This window comes from Strigops habroptila, chromosome 2, assembly GCF_004027225.2.
Source record: "Strigops habroptila isolate Jane chromosome 2, bStrHab1.2.pri, whole genome shotgun sequence".
Classification (NCBI taxonomy): Eukaryota; Metazoa; Chordata; class Aves; order Psittaciformes; family Psittacidae; genus Strigops; species Strigops habroptila.
In genome coordinates, this window is record NC_044278.2 from 70,435,827 (window position 1) to 70,455,528 (window position 19,702).

A 19,702-nucleotide genomic window follows, 5' to 3' on the forward strand; every position below is an offset into this window, starting at 1 on the left:
CATGTCTCCATGAATGTTTTACTGGTACTACTCTAACTTACCAATGCTAGATACAGACCAGAATATGTGACTCCAGATCATTTACTAGCAGGAAATTTATTATTCTGGGGCCCCTTTTAGCCAACCAGTCCAACTGGACAGAGACTGGCCTTTAGAAGTTCTGGCCTGTACTTCTCTATAAGCACCCAGAATCGTGCTGATTCAATTTCAGAATTCACCACCAGGCACTTTTATTGCAAGTATAACAGATTTAGGAAAACCAGGCCTTGTTAGTATGATTAACTGTTCAGTCTGAAGAGAAGATATTTGAACACTATCTTACAAAAGGAAGAGGCCAGATTTTCCCTCTAAGGACAGAGGTCAGTATTACCTTGTTCCATGCTCTTATACTTTCAGCACTAATTCTTGCCCTTTTGGACTAAACATATAGACAGAAATCAGCCTTAACAACTTCCTATATATTACAGATCCTTTGAAGTTAACATTAAGATATATTCATCTGTCCTGGGTTTTTTCAGCCCCTGAAATTCCTTTCATGTTTCCAATTTCAGCAGCATATGATCCTGATATTTTTCAAACAAACCTTGTGAAGGAATGGAAACAATGCTGCAACAAGCTTCACAGCTTTCTGCAAGACCTCCTCACCAGCAAGAAACTTTGCCATAATAGTTCACATTTTGCCCAATATCAGAGATTCTTGACATGTTTTTATTAATGTATTGCTGCCTGGATGGCGTATTTGGGAGTACTGCACCCCCTGCCCCCATTTGTTTCTATGTACAGCCTCTAGACTTTGCTCCTCTAAGGTGCTAGGTGCTCCAGACAGCTCACCTACAAGGTGTCTGTACAACCAGCCAGCTTTTCCTGCATTCAGGTTCAATTTGCAAGCCGAACTGCTGTAGCAAAGAATGTTTTCAGCGGAAGTTTGCTGCAACCTGTTGGTAACAGTAATACAACATTCACTGACGTTAAAAGACACGATTTTTCATATGCTTCTTTGTGTTGTTCAGGAATCATTCAGAGTCAAGGAGTCAGACAATGAAGCCAACCACCAGCAGTGCTCTAACTGCTCAGCACAAGCCTTTGTGTTCAGTCTCATAAGACCACTGTTAAGAAAAAAAACACTTTCTGGGACTATTGTTTCACCTAAACAAAACGGTATTTAACTGCTCCCTCATTTAACCCGAATGGAAAGCTATTGTCATTCCAGTTGTCCTTGGGAGGGTCTGTGACTGCAAATCAAAGAATATCCTGGGAACCAATGCCACCAGTATGATTATCCCTTCTGGATCCAGCTGCAGAAGGAGTATACTGTTAAAAGAGGACAGCAGGGATATCTACACGAAACAGCCAATTTCTGCTATCAAGTAGTATCCATGTAGCATCCAAGCAAAAACTAAAAAAGTCTCAATAATGTAAAGTTAACGCTCAGATACAAACACGAGGGTAGCTGCTGGGCAAGGGGGGGGAGAAGGGGGCATGAAAAAACACTCCAAAACCCCACCCCATGACCAAGAATGTTTTTTTATCCTCCAACTTCACCAAGACTTGAAGGCAAAACAGTCTTGGACTACAAACAAAAATGGAGCCTGAAGAGCGGACTGAGCTCCTGATCACGGAAAGTGTAAGTATAGCCCCTTTCAATTTCCTTAAGCATATGTGAGATTGTTCGAGTTTTCAGTCTTGCCTTCCTGAAGAAGTCTAACATTACAGGGTAATGTAGCTCCAGATTCCAGACATTCTCTGATCAGACTCACAGAAAAAGCTTTCCTAGTCTCTGCAAAGGAAAACAGAGTTCAGAAGCAAGAAGGCCTACTGTTGCTTATGTAAATGACATTTTGCTATAACAGGTTTTGAAATAAACTGTCTGCTCCCTTCCTCCAAAAGCTGAGGTTGTCACAGTAAGGAGACAAGTAGAGAATAAACATGCCCGCAACAGCATACAGATTTCAGGAACTGTGTGCTCAGGAGGATCTGCTCGTAGGTTATTTCATTCTCCCCCCAACATGTGAAATGGTAGGAAACTCAAGTTCACATGTGTAGGGGACAGAAAACTCATCTGAATACACAAGCAGCCATGTACAAAGTAGACTGCAGGGGAAAATGAGGTGAAAATCTCTTGGAGACAAGCCCATTGAAAGTGTATCTGAGGCTCACACATCTCGTAAGATGTTGAACTTCCTAGACTAGGACTAGTATCAGTAGTACTGCAAGGCTTGCTTGGAAAGAACTGGTTATTTTTCTGCAGCAAAGCAAAACAAAGAAAACCCCAAAACCAAACACACCACCAACAAAAAACCCAAACCAACAAAACAAAACTTCTTATGCATCTGTCCTACACCATTTAAGAAAGATGAACTTATGCTGTAGTCTGCATCTTGGCAATGTTCCTTTTGACTCATCTGCATGCTCCACTGGGACATGAAACTTGGCAGGGGAACGGAGGGGGGAAGACAGCATAAGACAATTTTCAAAGCATTAGAAAATGTTATGGTCCAAATGAAAGAAGGATAAAGCACCTGGCTTAGGTCATACCGGAGAGGAAACACGCTAGCAAGGACAAAACTTTACATTAAAATTACTTTTGTTGTTTTCCTCTAGAAGTTCATTTCTGTCAGCCAATACATCTCCAAGATTCATGTGCATTTAAATATAGCCTTTACTTTGTTACCTCTTTTTCCATAGCCAGCAGGTTACACAATATTTACACCCTTTTCTAAGTGTTATATAGTACTGTTTACATTTATTGCTTTTATACCTTTTGGCTGAGAAATTAGCAGTGGATTTGTTTCTTTACACTGAGATGCCAATTTTAACATGGTTTTCAATACACTGAATTTGGAAGGAACTCAAACCACTAAAATGTCTTTAAAGTCACCTAAAAATGCATCAGAAAATAAAATAATAATAAATTAAAAAAACAAAACAAACAAAAAAACCCCAAACAAACAAAAAAACCCACCACACCACACAAACTTTACCACAAGCAAGACTGCTCTTTAAAATAGAATGATTTATTTTACAACAGAGACATGAAGATTTGGTGACCATAATTAATTTCTCAATTCATTAATAGTCAAATTTACTGAAATATCAAGAAATTCTATTGAATATCTAAAAAACAATAAGCCTGCGAGATACCTAATTTGCATGATGCCTTCAGTTAGATATCTGGAGTTGTTTGTGTGCTTCAAGCTTTAATGCACATAATCCTAATTTTCTCCCATCTGATTATTTTGTTCACAGATTAAAAAGGACACAGGAAGAAGAAAAAGCTTTCCTACTTTCTGAGCTCTCAGATGAGTTCTCAGTCCCGAGTTTATTCAAAAAGAAAATATTCTCTGCTTCTGGTAGCTAAATTGAAAATACATAATGCAAAAGCTTTTCTGCTTCCCCCCAAAAACGGAAAGTACTTATACCTGGAAAAATATAAAAAGCAGAACTTTATCCAGTGTAAAGACACTAAAATACAGATCTAAAAAACTTAAAGGGTAGCTCCCCTTCAGTTGCCTTACATATTTTAAATGACTGTATACAGTAAATCACAATACAAAAGGCACAGCGTTTGACCTACTTAATTTGAGAAGTCACTGATACCAAGTGTTTTATTTAAGTGCAACTAGAAGGTACAGGTAAGGCCCTCCCAGAAGGTTCAAATTTAATTTGCCAGGTTTACTCTAAACAGGAAATTAAGAAAAAAAGAAAGCAAAGCAAACCAAGATGTTGACATTATTTTTTAGCCATCCTGGTGCCAACCAGCTTATCATCCACAGCTTTGCTACTTCACAAGTTCTCTATTAAACTCTGCAGCAATCTTACCTTACAGGTTTTAAATTTATGCTTCCAAGTTATTGTTTTCACACTGAAACAACTTTACTCAAAATCCTAGTGAAATGCTAGCACGACTGCTGCCAGCATTTGGGATCTGACCTCTGATTACGATTTAAAGAAAAGATCCAAGAAGTTCCAAATTTTCTTTTCCAGGTTCTCCATGCTCTCATGGCTCCTCATTTCAGTTCTCTCCGAACTCGTGCTGCCACTGCAGGGATGGCACAGCCACCTCCAGCCTGCCCAGCAGAGCCTGCAAGGTTTCATGGCGCTCCAAGGAAGTGCACACAGAGACACGGCATGCAGCAGCCACACAAGCAGTGCTCTGCCTCAACCAAGCCACAGAATAAGACCATAAATAAACGTTTCGTGTTACAGGAGATTCCAAATCCATCTATGCAAAAATAGCCCATAAGAACGCTGGAACACTTCAGAAAGAGGGATGTTTTCCGCCCTGCTTTGGAGAGAAATCTTAATGGTTTCCATGTTTCTACATTTGGTTGTTCTGTAAGGTTACAGAAGTGAAAATACGGCTCAGTTTCTCTTTTCATACGAGTAGAAGCTGACTTTGAAATTGCACATAGGTAAACACCAACCTTTCTGGCTCACTGTGCAGACAAGGATGCTCTCAGTGAGATGATTATCCAGGAATCAAGCACAGAAGAAGCAGGCGTTGGAAGAGAGCCCTTCTACCTAATGAGAGGCATGGAAGCCCTTACTCCCTCCTGCTCTCCAAGAAACACCACCTGGAATATTTCTGCCTGAAAGAAAAGTGATGTTTCTATAGAAGTCAAGAAAAGGCTGTACAGAGGCAATTTGTATCAACTTTTCAAGTATTTACACAACAGCACCAAAAAAGAGATAAGAGTGATACCAACCGCAAGCTTTAATTGACCAGCTAAGAGTAACACTTCAGGGGCAGGTATAAGCCTGGAAGGTGCGCAAGCAGCCCAGATGCACACAGCAACTCATGAGTAGAAGAAAAGGTTCAAATCAGAAAGGACCTTAAGTCCTCACTACGGTAAAATAAATAAATTTCCTAGCCTTGCAATGATTTCGATAAGCTCTACTTGCTGTTAGAGATAACAGAATTCATTTTGCTCAGTAACTGTATCACAATCCTGAAAAGCTACCAACACACTTAACCTTTGCAGTAAGGGACTACACGGGGAGAAATAAAAAAAGCTAAAGGAAAAGGCCACATGCAGGAGCCTAGTAAGTCCTAATTCTCCCCTTCTCCCACTACGATTTTCCCAGATCCCCTCTGGCATGCTTGGGAAAACTACACTACTCTCAGCCCATGCAACACAGCAAGGTCAGCAGGAGCATCTCATGGATAAACTGTTCCTCCCCGTCAGTTATCAGCTGGGTTCAAGGCCAAACCCTGCAGTTTCGCCATGCACATTATCTTCTGGGTTTGCTCTGATGGATCCTAGGTTTCATTCCCATTTTACCGAGCCTACACAGTTTTTCCTGTACCACTGCCTCAGAAAGTTCAGCTTCCAAGTGAACCACACTTCTTGGCTCACCTAGTTTAAATAAAACTGCTGGAAAAGCCATGAAGGTTGTGACGAAACAAAGCAGACACACAATCGCAAACCTGGCGTTTTCACCCTTCTTGCAACAAAGTATGACTCTTGCAACTACAGTAGTCAGTTAGGGAATACTAACTAATAATGTGTACAATTTGGGAGGCTTATGGCTCGGTTCTTATCTGTCTCAAGTGCTTAAGATGGGGAAATGAATAAACAACAACTACCTACGAAGTTGTTGGACCTTGTAAGTTAATGGAAAAAAATGGGGTTTTTTGAATGGAAGACAACCTAAAGAAGAAAAAAAAAAAAGTACAGGTATGATTATTCGTTTCTTTTAAAGTATTTTCCCCCCAGTTAGTAAATTTTAAGCATGAAGAACCAACAGAACAGCCAAATGCAATGTTGCTTTAAGGGAAATAAATAGTATGTTACCACAGCCCTCAGCTTGCAAAGCAGCTCTGATTTTTTGCATGTCCTGCAAAAATAAGATACCCTTTAGGCAGCCCTCTTAATGGATTCATTCAGTGAGGAGCCTTCAAAGTTGTATTCATCTAATCAAAAAGTAATGAAAATGAGTGGCTGTCTCTGTCAGTAAGGACTACGTACTCTGTTAATGGATGTAAGGCATAGTGGCACCTTACTGAATTCCTGGAGCCAAGTCAGACTTGCTGGAAGGGTCTTAGAACAATCAGAAATGTACAAGTGAACTCCTTATTAAAGACAGTTTTTAAAAACAAGAGTGATGCTTTAAAGCTTTCATAGTCTAACATCTTACGGAACAGAATCCACGTTCCACTAACACTTTTGGTATTTCTCTCCCCTTTTTTTGTCTCTACCATACCCAAGAAATTCCACGATACACTTTTGCTATCATCCTTCAGCTTAAAAAGCAGACATACTAACCAAAATAGGTCATCATGCCTTACTAACACAGATAAAATGACTAAGTGTATGGTAAAAAAAGGGAACTTTGAGGTTATTAGTCACAAACTGCTTTAGCTCAGCATAAAAACAATGAGTAATTACATTTCCAGAAAACAATTTCTTGAAATTGTTGAAAATTCTTGAAACGTTGAAAACATTTTACAGAACATGCAAAATAGCAGCTAGAGAAGAATTACTGAAATTCAGAGAGACTGACAGATCTGCTGGTCTAGCAGCCAGCTTACAGATGATCTTTCTAGAAAGCCGATTGCCATGAAGACAAACCCCTGCACAGCGAGTCCTGCTGAAGAGCTCCGTCCGGCAGGTAACTTAACTCTCTGTACTAATGACCCAGAGCAGGAACAAAACCTTCCCAGGCAACCAAAGAGACTGCCCCAGCACAGCAGCAACAGAATGAACTGTTTGCAGAATAATGAAGTGTAGGAGCATGTAAGGGATGTGGTCTTGCAAGTTGAGTGGGAAGTTTAAAGACTTAGGAAGAATTAGAGCACTTCTACACAAGCCAGTTTACCAGCAGGAAGAATCTCCAACAGTAAGATTGTAAACTATAGAGTAGACTCATTTTTTTCTTTTAATGGAAGCAGTGGTATTTAAGACATCTGAGAGATGCCTGAACAAAAACATCAGTCCTTATAGGGAGCACCCTTGAATCAGATTATGGATACAGAAAAGACTATTTAGGATCATTGCCAAGATTCCTACAAACACTAGCTCAAGCCTGTAGTTACCTAAAACTTGTCCTTCAGTCAATCACTGAAAATACAGTTCTGCAGGCAATGGAAACAACAGAAACTTCATCCTACAAATCACCGAACAAGAATTGAAGCAGGCAATACCAAGGGTAATTATCAGTCAGAATATAAGGCCCTGTCCATTAGAGAGCAAATGATGTGTGTTTAACTGCTCAAGGTGCCTAATCTGTAAACTGACAGAAAAAGATACTGACTTGTAAATTCACGGAGTGGGGGTGGGGGTGTTAAGTATTTCTCTTAGTGGAAAAATGACTGAATTAATTAAATAAACCAGGGGCATTAATAGTCAGATTCTCTTAATCACTGATAACTGTTTCACAATCAGTGCATGGTTCTAAAGGTTTCCTTTCTTAATCAGATGGTACAGAACAAAGTGTATGTAGAACTTCCATGACAAAGGACAGAATTTAAAACCCATTTTAAATTTGAATCCTGTGACGATCTGAAAGGAAATCTTTAGCTGGCTGTATTCTGCCACAGAGGAGGAGGGAATAAAAGCCTCTAACAAATCCATCAAGAAAACTGTCCAACACCAGACTTGCTATTTGCAGTCTAAATCATACCAATCATATACAAGATTTGTTGCAGCATTTAAATGCTTCGTGCCAAAAAAAAATTCAGTTTTATTGGGCCATTGAAACCTGCAGATGAGCCTCCAAAGATCTGCATTCCTTCCTTACTGTTAAGAAAGCTGTACGACTACTGGGAAAAGAATATTCCTGAAAACGTACATACTTACACTTTTGTTGAAGATGTAAATGAATGGCTAAAAAGTTCTGGGACTCTCTATCACCAATGGTTTTGGCCATAAGCGTACTGAAACTTTACAAAACATAAACACTGTGTCCTTCCATCACATTTATCTTATCAATGAAAGAATAAATACAAATATCACAGATAAATACCACAGAGTGCTGTCACAGACAGTAACTGAAGGAAGAAAAACAAGTAAACATTGTACAAATAATCAATACTTCCCGGCTTGGAGAACAGCAAATAATTCTTATGACCTGAAAACCTAATAAAGGTACCATCAGTAATATCCCACTTTCATTAAAGGAACAATTTAGATTGCAGACTCTCTGCCCTTTATTTCAAGACAAAAGCCACATATTCACTAATTTCCAGTGATTAAATACATTTCCCTAATCTCAGCCTTGCAACAGCAGCAGTTATTGTTGTGGTTTTTCTCACAAACTGTCAATAAAACTAAGCCAAGAGGAATGGTTCTTCCCAGGACTGCCGACAACAGCACACACAGAATCATAAAATGGTTTGGGTGGGAAGGGATTTTGAAGACAATTCTGTTCCAACCCCTCTGCCGTGGGCAGGGACGCCTTCCCCTAAATCAGGTTGCTCAAAGCCCCATCCAACCTGGCCTTGAACACTGCCAGGGATGGGGCAGCCACAGCTTCTCTGTGCCAGTACCTCACCACCATCATAGTGAAGAATTTCTTCCTTACATCTAAACTAAATCTCCCCTCCTTCAGTTTAAAACCATTCCCCCTTGTCCTATCACTACGGGCCCTTGTAAAAAGTCCCTCTTGTATGTCCCCTATATGATGTACAGAAATACAACCAGAGAGCCTCGATTTACATCGTAGTTTTCTTTCACCCCTGAAGAAATTCAGCCTTATTAGCAAATCAGAAAAGAACGTACATACTGCTAAAACCCTGAGAGTATATGCACATGGGAATTTCGAGAAGGGAGAAGAAGGGGGAAATAAAGGGTAGACAAAAGAAACAGGCACAAAGAAATGGGTTACTGTTCTTCCTTCTAACATGAACTAATTGCATATTAGGTAAGGATAATCCCCCTTGACATTCCACATGTTCAAAAGTCAAGACTTTTGCTTTTCAACTGTCCCCATCAAATCTCATTCCCCGAAGAAAACAGCCTGAAGCAGTCCCATAGTGCACACACTCTCCAGCTTGGGGGTTAAGAATCCTAGCTCTGCACAGTGTAGAATTGCATCAGGCGCTACCAACACAGCCCTGAGAGATGAGCACTGTAACACAGCACACAAACAAGAGGTACAAACAACAGGCAACGAGCCAAGACCTTCTAAAAGCTATTCTGTCTAGTCCAAAATAGCAGGGACAGGGTTTTAACACAATTGTATTCATTGTATTAACATTCAAAGGACTCGTTTCACCTATGTTGCTGTGTGACTTTAAAAGTGGAGCTCTTCTCTCTCGATGGTTTAAGAGCATCGTTGGGGGACAAGCCTGCCCCACTGCAACCACTCATTCCCAGTGACAGAGGAACCACTCCAGCCCCTGCACCAGGTACTAAAAATCTTTCTTTCCCAAACACAGAACTACAGATATGTAAGATAGAGTCCTTAAAACAAGCACCTGTATCACTGCTACTCCTCCCTGCAGTCCCCCACAGCATGAGGAATTTGATTAAACCTCCTCAACAGAACACTAAATAAACACTGTAAATTAAACAAAACTATGCTGATGATCTAGTTGCAATTGCTTCCAATTGATTTGAGTCTTTTTGTCCCCTCAAGCTTTAAACTTAGTAGATAAAAAAGGATCAGGCCTTACTGGAGGAATACCAAAGAAGGAGTTATGAAACTTTCCTTGAAAAGTAACCAGACTAGCTTGTCTTCCTGACAAAATTCCAATTAAATTTAGCCTGGAAGTCTCATGAAAAAAAGAATAGGCTGTTCCAGGATTTGCTACAAACAAGCAAGTTAATGCTTTGAATAAATTCACTTATTGGTTAATATACACACATACAAATTATAAATTGCTGCAGCATATTTTATTTCACTAAAGTCAGACACTGCCAAAAGACTTTAGGAAACTTTTACCCAGCTGATACTGTATACTCCAGCTCTTAGGCATTTCAGCCCTCTCCAAGTTGAGCCAAACTGTCACTTGATTGCAACAGGAAACATATGCACACTAGTGAAGTGGGGTCACTTACTGCAATTCATGTATTCTATGGGAAACAAAAGCAGATATTCTATTCCACTCCTGGGAACTCCTCTGCAGAAAAGTCCCAGAATTACTTGCAGATTTTAAAACATCCTCTTAGGTCCTGTTACATATGATCAGGTTGGCTTTATAATTAATTTTCAGATATTAGTTTCATCAGGCTCAATCTACTTGCAAGGGCCAGACCTATTATTCTGATTAATTTTCTCTTCCATGTCTCCAACTCAAGTTTTCTTTGCCAAGCTGGAACCATCCTCAGATCACCATTCTCTGAAATGCATTCTGCTCCGGGGTTAGCTCAGAACTGCCACAGATACAAGGCTTTAAAACTTCTAGAAGCATTTCACATTTTCCTGTAGACATCTATTAGACGTATAGCTACAATTTTCCTTTCATAGCACACATCCAAGCTTCAGTTCCAATCCCGGGGTGCTTTTAAGTGGAAAGAAATTTATTCAGGTTGGAGAGGGCACTTTGTTTTGACAAAAGCAGACAGAAAAGCATAATATAGACTCTTCTTCAGGATTTTTTTAAATATTTTAAATAATAACATAAAATACGTCTTTTCAAACATTACTCTGCCTTTTAAGGAAAGGAACTTTGAAGAAAATATTTGGTAGTTTTATCTACTGCCCGAAGAAATTTTACCAACAGATCTAAGCGGGTGAAAGCAACCCTAGCAAATATCCAACTAAGAAGAATACTGCGTTCAGTTTTAATGCTTTCACATATATGTCTGAATTTTCCTGAATATACAGACTGTTGGGTTTGGTTTTCAGTTCCAGAAAAAGGAAATGCTTCTGAACTCCCATCTTCTCATCATACGTACAAAGACGTACATGCTACTCCATCACAATGGTGATCTAATTTTTCAGTCATGCACTTGTAACATGCCACTATTAATCCCTAGTTCTCCTCTGTCATGTAATTTCTCTTCATTCAGGAGGACAGAAATGACTTCTGTGTTAGGTTTTCTCAAGCAAAGAGCTGCAATCAAGTGTCATTTGCTCGCTCATTGCTTCAAATGATCCTTGAAGCGTTATTACGACTAGAAATAACTGCTCCAATGACTTCTCTGGTGCCTTAGTGTGCAGTCACTGCACACAAAATGAAGGGAGAGATGCTCATGTTCAAAGTATTGCCTGATTGATCATTTTTTGGTTCAGAATCTAAACTAGTCCTTGATTTGCACTTGAAAAGCCGGACAACTGGAGGTAAACTTCATGCAGATACCCTGCTCTTGCACCATCGCTTCACTGGATAAAGGCATGCTACTACACGGCTACAAGAAGCATCTCCAGGTAACTGGGAAATTGCACTTGGTGTCAATGTGGCCAAGGTTTTCGATAAAGATTACACTTTCTGGACAGGCTTCCTTAGTGCTAGGTTTGTTTTCTCCCCACTAAGAGCCACAGTGTAAACGTGCTCACGTCTGGTGGCCAACAGAGCTAATAAAAATTGGTTTCCACCCAACTGATGCTCTTCTCTCATCCCCTGCCTGATGAAAAGCCAGCTGCTGCACGGCTCGCTCCAACACACACCTCTGGTCCTGCCAGCCGACCCATCTCTCCACACTGCCCTATTTACTCACTGCTAATTAGATGGCACAAGGCTGCATTTGCTTTAAGCAGTACCTATGTGACTGCCCATGTGCCGATGGGGCAGCTGAACAGGCAATGCAGATGACCTCCAGCAACAGCTGCAGGGATTTGAGTCTCTCCTCTGTTGAGCACTTATTTTTTAATTAAGTTTCAGTGTTTGCCCCACAGTTGATAGAGGTATAGGCAGCGAATAGTCAGAAACAAAGAGGCAGTGTTACCATTCAAGCCTTCATTGTAAGTAATATGAAGGAACAACCTTCTCCATAAAGTTACCACCAGAGACTTCCTTCCTACAGGTCCATTTAGAAATTGTTCTCTTAGAGGTTCACTTCTGACACACGGGTTTTAGGCAAATGGATCCTTGGATCTTATATCCTTGGAATTGTGCTGTTTGTGACTTATCTGAAAATCCAAATATTTTTAGTAAACGCAGAGCTGTGAGCAGCACTTAATTAGAATGCCTTTTTAAAACCTTTTTTATATTCAAATGGCAGAGTCACTTGCCCTTCTCTTCACTGCAATACTATCACACCATCTGTTTTGTCTTCGTTTATTTATTTATTTATCTGCTATGGAGGCACTGCCAGGATATTTTCTGCTAGCTTCAGGTTTGATACTTATTGAATCTATTAGACTACATTCTAGGTGTTCTTTCCTTTTTGCTTATTTTGTATTTCTTTTCATGGTTTCTAGTATTTTATTTTCCAGAGTACTGAAAATGATGCTCAACATTTCAAAGGACACAGGGGGGAAAACTGCAGTCTGCACCAAAACATTAAACGATTTTATTTTCCACATTACACCAGTTAATTCGGCTAAGCTGTAAAAAATGGTTAATGAACAATACTGGTTACAATGGCATAACCATAGAGCTGATCTTCCTACATGCACATACTGATGCCTCTGTTTAAAAGGCACCATTGAATGTTTAATATGTTAAAGGTAAACATTAATGGTTTCAGCTCTTACAAACACAGTGCAAAACAGGTTTTCAGGAGGAATTTCCATGAAGATAAGACAGGAGCCAAGGTCTCCAATTAAAAAGACTGAAAACTACTTCCAAGGAGGCTAACCTTGCAGGTTCACACCAAGTTCAACTTCTGTAATACACCAAGACTACTTGCTAAATAAATACACTCTTAATTCTGTAAAAGGTACAGTAACTGAATCCCCCATCCATCTTCTCCCTTTAGTATTTTTGTATTGTTAAGGGCCTGAATACTAACTATCCCTGGAAACTAGGAAAATCCTGAGAGAAAACACAACAACTTCTACAGATTTTTACTTTTATAAGAGCTTTGCCTTCCTTTTTAGCCTTGATGTTTGAGAAAATAACCTCAGGCAGGACAAACTAAACAAATCATACTTTTCCTTAATCTGAAAAAGACACTACTTATTACACACCACAGCAAGAGTTGGCCAGAGACTTCTCAGTTGTAATCACTGTTATTGCAATCATAAGACTGGAGAGAATTAGCAAAATAAAACTAAACCAAATTCATTTCACTTTGATGGTAAGCCATAAGCAGCAGCAAACTCCAGGATAATTGGAGAAGTGAGAGAGATGAACAGGAAAAAAAATCCTCAATTCCCAAAAGACACCCCATCCTCTCTTCCCATAATCATAGGAAGATCAGGGTGGCCAGGGAAATGCTCCAAGTTTGTCTGATACCTGCTGTGTTCCCAGAGACTCCGAATGATGTGAAGCCCTGCTCCAACTGAATAGAGATATCACCACATCCTCTTTTCCTTTTAAAAGAGGTTTAAGATTTATTTTCACTTATTCACTAATGCAAGGGAAAACACCTCCTATATAAGCAGCATGAAAGCCTGCTCAGCGTTCCTGACTCTCTTTGCGCAAGAGTCTGTTTTAAACACACCTCACAATGGAAAAAGGCAGCTACCAAAGACATACTTGCTATTTCATATAATTTAATGGTACTCTTCCCCTCCCTTGAACTTCCAGGGCAAAAATCAATGCCATACAAACCTGCTGAACAGGAAGCCTAATTATTCTAACATGTGCAACCGAAGCGATAGGGAGTTTCACAGTAAAACTGATAAGGAGAGACATAAAAGACTAATGAGCAGCCTGCCAGTGCTCCATTGCTGGGCTAGCAAAAGTCCCCACGGAACACCTTTGGTATTGTTCAGTGGAGGCTGGGACATGGCCAAAAATAACACTCAGAGATGGAAGAAATGAACACACCATGTCTGTAGCTCAAGTGCTTAATCCAAGCACTGAAAAAATATTATTTGAAAGAGCATAACCAGCAGAAAAATGAAGGATGCGGAGCAGAAAGAGCCAATTAAATGTACACAGGTTACTGAGCAGTGAGATCCTTTGTGCCACATTTGCCATTTGAATAAATTGACAAATGTCTTCTTGACCCGTGCCTGTGGTGCAGGTGACTGAAAATAAGGGTCCTTCATTAAGGAGACATAGTTGTTAGTATTATTAGTGACCAGTGATCAAACAACTGGTCCTGCAGTAATCAGGAATGAAAGACACAGAAAGGCCGATGGTGGCCAGCAGAAGCAGCAGCCCCGGACCAGAGAAGGAAGCACTCAACAATACCACTCTCTCCTATTACTGCTAGGTTTTCCAGGTTACCAGTAAGTCATCTTTTGGCCTGTAAAAATTTGTGCCCTTCCCTAGCAGTGTTTTGTACAAGACAATCCAGGTACACGAGCAGCTTCCCCCAGAGGCAGCATTCCTATTTCCTCTATGTATCCAAAGCCCACTCCCTCACTTGCGAGCAGCTGCTTCAAGCAGGAATGGCTTGCTGCTAGTATCTCTGTTGAGAAAATCACAGCTTTTCCTCAAACGAAACCGTCCATGTGACACATCTCCAGCTGTAGAATTTCTATAATATTTTGTGTATTGTACACACCTCATGTATTCTAGAAATAGATGCTCGGGGGAGAGCTATACCTTGGAGGAGGAGGAGAAGGTCTCTGGTTCCAACACTTACCCTCTTCTCTTCTGTGTTAACATACCCACTGAGGGAGAGAGCTTGAAACAGCAATTTAAAGAGCCTTACAAGTAATTAGAATCACCCCTTAAATTGGAGTGTAATAGTCTCTTAAACTGCTTTCATTATGGCAAATTCAGTCACCCTGCAAGGTCAAACCGCTACTTTGGCCCCCAGGTCACCATATTTGGAAGGAAACTGGGATTGAAATCGCCATTAACATTACTACTCATTTGAGAAATCTTATAGCACGGGACAGCACCTTCCAGCAACGGTGCCAAGGTAGCCAAAAACCTGGTTTTAATGGCAAGTAGCAGAGCGCTGCATAGGCAAGGGATCACCAGGAAGGGAACCAAGAACACTACCTCAGAGACACAAACTCCCACCTTTCAGGGGGCTTTACCACTACATCCAGTTTATAACCTGGGTAAGAAAACACAGTCTGGAAACACTATCCTTGCCTCACACTGAAATACCACCCAACCCCCCAGGTGTTCCTCGTGCCTAGTAACAAACGTACATTGTACAGAAATCTTCTACTGTAAATCTCAGTATCCAGATTTCATGGCTTCCTTCCTCCATTTTATACAGCAACACAAAACCAGGTTTTATTGTACAGACTTTACTGTGTAACATTCGAGGACACATCACAAAAACCACAGTTCCCTCTGAATCAACAGAAAACAGAACTTCAGCACCTCCGTGAACTTCACCAACACAGCTTCATTTTATTTGAGTTCCAACTAACAGAGGCACCATTCTTTTTTTAAGCCCTTTCTGATAACCAAACATTAAAAATAATTTCCCCTATTTATATTTCCAGACTAAAAAAAGACCCCAAACAACTGTAGCTGCACACCCTGTTTCTCAACTCCCCCAGAAGGCATATCATATTTTCATTGCTCATAATATTTAATCAAGTCCGCTTCATTACAGACAAGGCTAAAAAGCTCGTCATGCTGCAATTGATTACAAACAAGCCAGTGCCCACATGTGATAAAGACTGACCTAATTGTCTGATTCGCCTACGTTTCTGCAGGCCAGATTTACTGACATTTTGCACAAATTCAAAGCTGACTGAGCCTGATGACCTTTTATACCTCTGTAATTAGTCTTCTGTGCCTTTACAACCAGAAAAGCAAGTTGTCCCTTTACTCTCCCTAATTCAGCAGACCATCTGTAAACTATAAACTTCACCATCTACTCCGCACCTACCGGCCAGAAAAGTACATGGAAAAACAGAAAATACACAAACTGCAACCTTACAAAGTCATGAAATTAAGTCTGGAAAGGCCCTTTTAAGATAAACATGCCAACTACTAAAAGAAGAAACTGAAAAAGGAGGACAAGTTGGTGGACTCAAGTTCAATAAACAGCATTTTTATCATGCTTTTCTAAAAAAGACAGTATAAAATAAGGATACTCGCATAGCCAAGCACCATGAAAAAATAGTGGGGAAAAAAACCAAAACAAACCAGAAACCAAAACCAGTAAGTTTAGTCCCTATCACTAACATCACAGCACAGTATGAAAAGTATAATGCAAACACATTGGTTCTACACTAGAATATAACCAAGATTGATAATACAGAGGCTTAACTGCAGAAAACATCCACTAGAACCTCATTTATATATATAATCAGGCTTTGCAACCCAATCCTACAGCTGCAAAAAATACTTCTAATTACAAACCTAGGTTTGAAAAGATGGGTCAGGCCAGTCCCAGTGAAGTTTTGGATCCAGCTCCCCGCTGCAGTCAGCAAGACACAATCTGCATTCCCCCACGCGAAGCAGAGGGGAGGAGAAGGTCAGAGCACTGACCCACACTTCAAATTCCAGTCTCGGGAAAGAAGGGCAGACAACCATTAACAACCAGGGAAGACACAACATTGTTGCCTGCACAGTCTTCCACCTTGCAAAACCTGAGGGGACGTACATGCTCTGCCAGCAAGGCTCATGATCCTTTATCCCACTGGCAGTCCTGGAATTTCTCTGGCCCACCAGCCAACTTGTCACTGCAAACACCGCAAAAACAATATGGTCCCAGGGACCACCTTCCCCAGTCTCGTGCCCTAACGGTTCATAGTTTGGGAGACACTGCACCAGTCAGTCCCTTTACATTTAGAAACCTGTGCCCAAGAACAAGCCAAAGACTTTATGCAAAGATATCTCAAACCAGAGAAGCCTTTCTGTTGCACAGCTCCATCACGAAGCATACATAATCTAAAAAGCTGCCAGCACTGGCAGCCTCCTATTCATCAGCGTCAAGAATTCTTCTATTTTTTAAAAAGAACTGCTAATTTTCATCTTATATGTACTTCTTCAGGAGAAGTTTGGATTTTTTCCTAAGTCAAATTAACCTAAAATCAGCAGGGAAAGTTTACTGAATAGCTCTTTAAATTCAGAATTCTCGATCTGAATTTTAATGCAGAAATACATCTCCTAAATCAAGTCTTTCATTTTCAAACCATCACATTTCAGTGGTGTTCCCCTCTGGTCATTTATCATCCACAATTTTCTTTCAGAAACTTTGGTTACAAGTAGCACGCTTTAAGGTATTGATCACAAAATGACTAATGAACTGTGTCAACGTGGGAGGGGATAAAAAGATTTCCAATTTGAAGTCCAGCCATTAAATAGAAGTCAGGCTTTGCTATTACACATTCAATCTCTTACCAACTTTTGACATTTGACATCCCATGCTGCCATGTGTTACACATTCTGCTTGTTTGGTTTGTTCAAGAAGATAGAAGAAAAAAAAGAAAACCACAATTTAATTGCCTATACACAAGATACTACCAAAAAAAAAAAGCAGAGAAATACAGCTTTCTAACCCCTTCCCATAATGCTCATGGTTGGCCCTACTGCCAATGATCCCTTCCACAGCTACATTTGAACTTAAGTCTGTGGAGATAAAAGAATTTAGAGTTTGTTTGGGCTGATCTAGCAATGTCTCAGCTTTCAAAAATAACCACTGTCATTCAACGTACTGTGCATAACCTCTCACCTTTGCTATTTGCAAAGGGAAGAAAAGATCCTCTACCCAATCTTAGAGCAAAACCATACCTGAGAGAATGAATGAGAAAGCAAAAACAGGATCCCTGAGCCACAGAGTTGTTACACTTTGCCTGGCACCAGGCACTTCCGATGCCAGAGAGGGCCTGGAGAAAGAGGGACGACAAGCTCTCACCTGGCTTCATTCACAACCCGCTCCTTGCACACACACAGAGCTTATCAGCGCGGCCGCAGGTCAGGGTAACTACAAGCCCCATGCTGCAACGCGGCAGGCACAGCACCCATGGCTTCCATCCTTGTCCTGGCGTGTCACCAGCACAGAGTTTTGAGATCCCGGCAGGTCGGACACGTGAGGCATGGCTAAGAGGATTTTGTACTTTCTTAGTACACAGGACCATTTCTGAAAGGTTCAGATCCACTCATCAGTTAGATACTGCAGTTCTTGCACAAACATCCCTAAGCAGGGGAAGGGGATATCTTAATTCACGAGAACATTTCTTGACTCCTCAGGAATTTTGTTTTTGTTGACTTGATTCCAACATCAGCTGCCTGCTGTAAATACATATTGGAAGCAATACACAGAGCTATCTGAGAGATACAGATAGCAAAACAGCTGTGCGACACTGCTCCTTCAGAGCAATCATCTCTCCACTCTCTAGGGACAAATCTCTTTGAAGGAAACCCTGGTAAGAAGGCTGTGACCGAAAAAGATATACTACGCATTTCATTTATTTCATGCCAGCAATCAAGCTAAAACGGCAACTTTATAAAACAACTCCGCAGAGTTTGTGTCTGCTTTAAGAAAAGCAAAGCAGACGAATCACGAAAGATAAGGCCCACTACGCACGAGCTCCCACTCGGAAAATAAACTTCTGTTTACTCAAAACTTTCCCCAGCGGTTCATGCCCGTTTGAGGCCGCTCGTACCCAAAAGCGGCGAACTTTCCCGCTCGGGCAGGGCGAGGCGATGGCTGAGGCGTCGAGGGAACCAGGCCGGGGCCGCCGCGGCGCACCCTTGGGCGGGAGGGCTGAGGGAGCACCGGGCGCTGCTACCGCCGCGCAGGGAGCCCGGGGGGGCGGCGCTGGCCGGGGCCGAGCGGGGAGCCCACACACACACCGCCACCGCTCGGGCCCCGCCGGGCCGTCCCGCCCTCCCCGGGCCGCCGTGGGGCCGAGCTGCCCTCGCACGCCCCCCGGAGCGGCACCTCCCCGCCGGCCTGAGCTACGCCTCCCCTCGGGCCAGCGGGGACGTCCGCCCGCCTGCCCGCCCTTCCCTCCCTTCCCTCCAACTCCGCCCGTCACCAAGCGTCCCCTCTCAGCGCTCCCGCCTCGGGGCGTCCCACCCGCCGCCGGGCAACCGCCGCGGGGGGCCGGGTCCCAGCCCGGGGGCGAAACAAAAGGCACCAAGTTGAGCGGCCGCCCTCGCCGCCGCCCGGCCGCGGTGTCCCGGGGGGCGCGGGGAGGGAAGGTGGTCTGTGAGCCTCCCCGCGGATTACCCGCGGTAATGGGATTACGCGGGGCTGAGCTGTCCGCCAGCCAGCGCGGCCCCGCGGCTGTCACCACCCGGCGAGGGGGAGGCGGTGCCGGCCGCCGGCTCCCTCACGCCCTCCGGCGCCCCGCAGGCGGGTCCCGCCGCCTGCCCGCAGCCCTCGCCGCGGTGCCCGGCGGGCGCCACCCGCTGCCGCTCCCGCCCGGCCCCATTGTTCGCCGTGCCGCCCTTACCGTGCGCGGGGCTGGGGCTGCGCGGGCTCCCGCGGGCTCTCCTCGCTGCGGCTGGTGCAGGGGCAGTCGCGCTTGGCCGCCGGAGGTCCGAGCCATTAAAAGCTCCGTGGGGAGGAGGAGGAGAAGGCGGTGGCAGGAGTGGTGGTGGTGGCGGCGGGGGGAGGAGGCGGACAGCGGGGGACTCGCAGGAGCAGGGTCGCCATGTCCGGCTTTGCAGCGGGGGGAGCCCACCGGGCCGGGCGCTGAGGAGAAAGGGGACAGGCGGCAGCGGAGCTGGGGGTCCTGCTGCCGCCAGCAGACCGGGGGGAGCGGGAACTGGACGCCGCTCGCCGCGCTGCCGCGGCTGCACCTCCCCTAACCCTGCCCCCTCCCGGAGGGG

General features: G+C 42.8%; 1 protein-coding gene across 4 annotated transcripts in view; it reads right to left on the reverse strand.

The window, feature by feature from the left end:
* The window catches only part of FARP1 (FERM, ARH/RhoGEF and pleckstrin domain protein 1), a 219,434-nt gene extending 199,735 nt beyond the window's left edge, over nt 1-19,699 (reverse strand). For all 4 annotated transcript variants that reach the window (XR_003989673.1, XM_030473637.1, XM_030473629.1 and 1 more), the window contains exon 1: nt 19,324-19,699. The gene's annotated coding sequence lies outside the window, so the exon portion shown is untranslated. The remainder of the gene's footprint in view (nt 1-19,323) is intronic.
* Nucleotides 19,700-19,702: the final 3 nt, after the last annotated feature.